Below are 5538 nucleotides of genomic sequence, written 5' to 3'. Positions count from 1 at the left end.
ATTGCGTCGATGAATCTCCAGCTCAGATGGGAATCTGTATTCCTTCCCACAGTCCCCACATTTCCACGGTTTCTCCATGTTTTGGGTCTCCTCGTGTCTCTCCAGGTTGGACAATCAGTGGAAGCCTTGTCTACACACAGAACATGTGCACTGTCTCTCCTCACTGTGAATGGTGTGATGTTTTTTCAGGTTGTGTGTCTGGTTAAAGATCTTTCCACAGTCAGTTCACTGGAACACTCTCACTCGGGTGTGTGTTGTGTGGGTCTCGGTGCTTTTCCAGTCACACTGATGTTTCTACAGTCAGTTCACTGGAACTCTCTCACTCGGGTGTGTGTTGTGTGGGTCTTGGTGCTTTTCCAGTCACATTCACGTTTAAAATCTTTTGAAGCCGACAGATTGGACAAACATTTCTCCTTCTCGCCAATGATATTCAGGTCAGAGGTATTGAGTGAGTTTGTCACATCGAGACGTGATGTTTGAAATTTCTGTCTACAATTCCTCCTCTTCCAATATCCTTTAAATTCACAAAAGTCATCAGTTAGTACAGGATAGAAATTCACAGGAACGTCATTGCAATGTAAGCCTACCTGTGACAATCAAGATCATTATTATTAAAATTCAGAACAGACAATTCTAGTTCTTATGGAACATAATTTTCTCTCATTCTTCCAAAGCTGTACATCTCCATCCCACACAATCTCCCTCCATTCTCATTCTGCTGTATCTAATATTCACCCTCCCAATTCTCCTGAAGGGCCGATTCAGGCTGATTGACAGATCCCAGCTCAGCTCACTGCTTCCTGACCAGGACACAGAGATTATAATAGGAGCAAGAGTAGGCCATTCGGCCCACCAACTCTGCTTAACCATTCAATGAGATCCTTGGCCGATCTACCTCAGCACCATTTTCCCACACGATCCCCATATTCCTCGATATCTTCAATATCTAGAAACCTAGCAACATTTGGCTTGAACATACCTGATGACTGAGGCTGCACATTCCTCTGGGATAGAGAATTCCAAAGCTTCACCACATCCTCGAGTGAAGAAATCCCTCTTCATCTCAGCTTTCACTCTATTTTCCTACCTGTTCCCCGTAACCCTTAACTCCATTGTCAATAAAATATCTGTCAAACTTGTGCTTCAATATATTCAATGACCCCCAGATATAACTGGTCCCTGTGGAAGAGAAATCCAAAGACTAACAACCCTCTGAGGGAAGAGATGACTGGAAATCTATAACGTAGCTACAGTCTTATATTACAAGACGAGAAATAATAATACATTTACTTTATTACAAACTGTAAATAATATATTTAATCTGGACCATGCAGCAACACCTGAGATATTTCTGTCCATTGTTAATTTAATTGCCCTGAAATGTTAGCCATCTCCTGGGGAACTCACCCCTTTAATTGTGAACATTAGGAAAGAGACAATCCTTTTTTGAAATAAATTTAGAGTAACCAATTATTTGTTTTTGCAATTAAGGCGCAATTTAGCGTGGCCTATCCACCTACCCTGCACATCTTTGGGTTGTGGAGCTGAGACCCATGCAAACACAGGGAGAACGTGCCAACTCCACACGGACAGTGACCCGGGGCCAGAATCAAACCCGGGCTCTTGGTGCTGTGAGGCAGCAGTGCTAAGCACCATGCTTTTAGTCAGTCAACTAAATGCGTCAACCGGTTAAGGCAATGTTTTTCAAACTTTTTTTCTGGATACCCATTTTTATCAACCGGCCAATCTTTGGAACCCAACCCGGCCGACCTTTGCGAGCCACGCTGGCCGACCTTCGCGACCCACGCCGGCCGACCTTCGCGACCCAGGCCGGCCGACCATCGCGACCCACGCCGGCCAACCATCGCGACCCAAGCCGGCCGACCTTCGCGACCCACGCCAGCCGACCTTCGCGACCCACGCCGGCCGACCTTCGCGACCCACGCTGGCCGACCTTCGCGACCCAAGCCGGCCGACCTTCGCGACCCACGCCGGCCGACCTTCGCGACCCAAGCCGGCCGACCTTCGCGACCCACGCCGGCCGACCTTCGCGACCCACGCCGGCCGACCTTCGCGACCCACCATTTTCTCTGACCTTGTTTGCTGCTGACAAAATGGAGGATTCGCAATCGTGTCCAAAGCCGTGATGTCAATGTTCAGGGGGCGTGACCTGCTCTCTGCCTTTCTTCAGGCAGGAAGAATACGTCTGTGTTGCCCGTGAGATGCTGCAATTCTAATCGATAAACAGGTCCCTCTTTCGGTATCTAAGATCATTGCGGACACTAATGGGAGATGCGTGGTGGTCAGTGGGTCGTTGCCCCTAACTGGGACGATGTTCATTTGTGAAAAAAATTGTTGGGGTCCACCCCAGACCTGGATACACATCAATTGATTCTTGGAGCAAACATCAATTGCGTACTGGACCCTAAAATGGACGGGTCCAAGCCCATTCATCCCCTACAAATACAGGAAAAGCAAATGAAACCCAGGCACCGGAAACAACAACAGCAAACCCGGCAAAAGATAAAGAAAAGCTGTTCAATAGCAGATTGTAAAAGGATTATGGGACACGGATTTAAGATTGGGAGCAATATCTACTGGGGAGATTTTACACAGTGAGTGATAATTATGTGGAACTCAATGCCGACACACAAAGGTCGATAATCTCCAGGTCCTAATAACCCGAATGGTGCTGTCAGAATTTGATGTGAGGATTGGTTGTGAGTTTCCTGTCTGCAAATCCCTTTCTAAGCCCCTGTGAAAGAGGTTTACAAAGGCTCCACTGTCAGTCCAGAAATAAAATTCAGGAGATAAACATTTCTCCTGGTTTGAATTTGCCGTGTGTAAATCCTCCCCGACTAATCCCCTGTAAAAGGAGTTTCCAAAATTAATCAATGTCAGTCCAGGATATAAATTCACAACATTCGCCCCTCCTGCTCCCTGGTCCAGGATGGCAGCTCATGCCTCCCCACCCCGCCCCACTGCACACTGACCCTCTTGTCATCAGCAGTCCCCTGATTTGAGGGTGACGTCTACTCAGGATTGTGAATTTCTATCTGGGTCTTCATGTGGCTGAACAGGGTCGCAGAGCTTTGGACACATGGGGCAGGATGTCCAATGAGACAGTGAAATCCGGAGAGCAGGACTGGCTTCCTTTTCTTTCCATCTCTACCACCGCTTTGCATCATCAATAAGACATTGGGACTCAAAGGCTAATCCAGTTTGATGGACAAGTTGTCTCCATTCTGAACAATGGGGAACAAGCCCCTCCCACTCATTGAAACGTCGCCCCGACAAAGATGAGAAACGCGCATGCGCCCTGATGCACATCCAATAAAGATGGCGGCCGTTAACCCGAGCTGAAATGAGGAGTTGCAGTTTTGCTCGGTACAAACTGGGTTCCGGAAACTTTTTTCCACGATTTGCGGTTCACAACAGCTTTACAGAACGTTTCCGCCCATTCCCGCGCTCTCTCGCTCCTTCCATATTGTTAAACGCCTCTCACCAATTTCCGATCTGAAAAAGACATCCTTCTCCTTCGCCATTACCCACACTGCGCATGCTTCATTCACAGCCTGGCCCCGCCCCTCATTCGCTGCGATTGGTTGGAGGACCAGCCGCCGTCACTCGGTCCTCTCGACCCGCCTCCTCTTCCTATTGGTCGGGACCTGCCGTCAATCACCCGTGATGTGGAGATGCCGGCGTTGGACTGGGGTGAGCACAGTAAGAAGTCTTACAACACCAGGTTAAAGTCCAACAGGTTTGTTTCAAACACGAGCTTTCGGAGCACGGCTCCTTCTTCAGGTGAAGGAGGAGCCGTGCTCCGAAAGCTCGTGTTTGAAACAAACCTGTTGGACTTTAACCTGGTGTTGTAAGACTTCTTACGTCAATCACCCGGGCATTGTTTCGGTGAGAGCGGCCACAGGCTCAGGATAACTCGCTGATTGTTCCTGTCTCTGCCCCGCCCCCTCCCCAATCCCCACTCCTGCTGCCCTCTGACCTCCCGCCCCTCTGCCTGAGGTGGGACCACCTGTGACTGCAGACCCTGCCCTCTGTCCTCCCACCCCTCTGCCTGAGGTGGGACCACCTGGGATTGCAGACCCTGCCCTCTGTCCTCCCGCCCCTCTGCCTGAGGTGGGAGTGGGACCACCTGGGACTGCAGACCCTGCCCTCCCATCCCTCTGCCTGAGGTGGGAGAGGGACCACCTGGGGCTGCAGACCCTGCCCTCTGTCCTCCCGCCCCTCTGCCTGAGGTGGGACGACCTGGGGTTGTTGTGAAGACCAAGGGCTTTGTTTTGGGCCCCACAGGGGCCTGCCTGCCTTTCACCGTCTGTGGTGGGTGTGGGTGCAGCCTGGGACATTGTTTTAGGCCCATCCAGGGCTGAAGAACGCTGCCCCGCTCTGCTGTTGCCCTGCAGCACCTTCCCTTGTGGCACCTGCTGTTGTGGTGCCATGTCCATCACCCCTCCCACCCCCCCCCCCCCCACCATTTCCCTACTACCCTGGTCTTAGATACACGGCTGGACCGTACCAGGGGTGGGCATGGCCAGTACCCCAGGGGCATCCTCCACTCTGCCAGGGGCAGGGCAGCCAAGAACCATTGTGGGGACGGGAGCCTGTCGACCCTCCGCTGCCTCCGCGGCGCCCTCGCCTTTCCACCTACTAACACGGCAACGTAGGGTCAAATGTTATGCCCACCCCACCATGACCATCGAGGTGGGCATTCGTGCGATGGCCGGGGTCTTCGGCCCCTCGACCATCGTAGCCGCCTCCTGAATGTACAGCAAGGTCGTGGTTTTCCTGTGGGTCGAGCAGACGGTCCACCATGTCCTGGAAAGGGGGCTCTCGGTGAGCGGGACACACGTGGCGGTGGACCTGCTGGAGGCCACCACCAAATTTGTGGTTCTTTCAAATGTCCCGCCCTACCTCCCCACCGAGCTCCTCCTCCCCAACTCAACCTACTGGGGGAGGTCAGGTCCGGGGTGGCGCCGCTGTCACTCGGCCTGCGGGACCCCTCCGTCCGCCATGTCTACTCCTTCCAGCATCAGGTTTTTGTCCGCCTGACTCGGGAGGAGATCACAGAGGAGGGTTTGTGGTCTCCCACCAAGGGAAGGACCGTAAAGAATTCTGGTCTGTGGATGGCCTGTGGTGCCATGCCTGCAGAGGGCTGGAGCATATTCGCCGGAACTTCCCCACCCTAACGGCTGCCACCAACACCACCTCCAGGGTGGCACAGCTGGCACTGCTGCCCCTCTCCTCTGCCACCTCTTTGCCCAGCAGCCGGCCCCTGGCAACACCGCGGCTGCTGGCGGGGGGGGGGGGGTAAGGGAGCCTCCGCTAGACCAGAAGTGGCACGGCACGGCGGTAGGACCGGGTCCATCCACACCTTGGCCCCATCACGAGTACTCAGCCCGTGTCTGTCCCAACCAACACGGTGGCCGCAGCTTCACCTCAGGACACCGCCACCACCTCGCAACAACCTGAGATGCCTGGAGAGACCTCCACACGGGCTCCGGAGAGCGGGGAGCCTGTGTACGG

General features: G+C 53.1%; 1 protein-coding gene and 1 long non-coding RNA gene across 2 annotated transcripts in view; both read right to left on the bottom strand.

The window, feature by feature from the left end:
• Positions 1 to 5538, bottom strand: part of LOC119959603 (zinc finger protein 774-like) — a 1152970-nt gene that overhangs the window by 1139650 nt on the left and 7782 nt on the right. The window lies entirely within an intron of this gene.
• LOC119959621 lies at positions 483 to 3554 on the bottom strand. Its single transcript, XR_005459236.1, has 3 exons — positions 3506 to 3554; positions 2649 to 2755; positions 483 to 514 (listed from the first exon to the last, which is right to left on the bottom strand). It is a non-coding gene; the product is annotated as an uncharacterized LOC119959621 (long non-coding RNA).

Source organism: Scyliorhinus canicula, unplaced genomic scaffold, assembly GCF_902713615.1.
Source record: "Scyliorhinus canicula unplaced genomic scaffold, sScyCan1.1, whole genome shotgun sequence".
NCBI lineage: Eukaryota > Metazoa > Chordata > Chondrichthyes > Carcharhiniformes > Scyliorhinidae > Scyliorhinus > Scyliorhinus canicula.
This window is presented reverse-complemented; position numbering and strand designations above follow the sequence as displayed.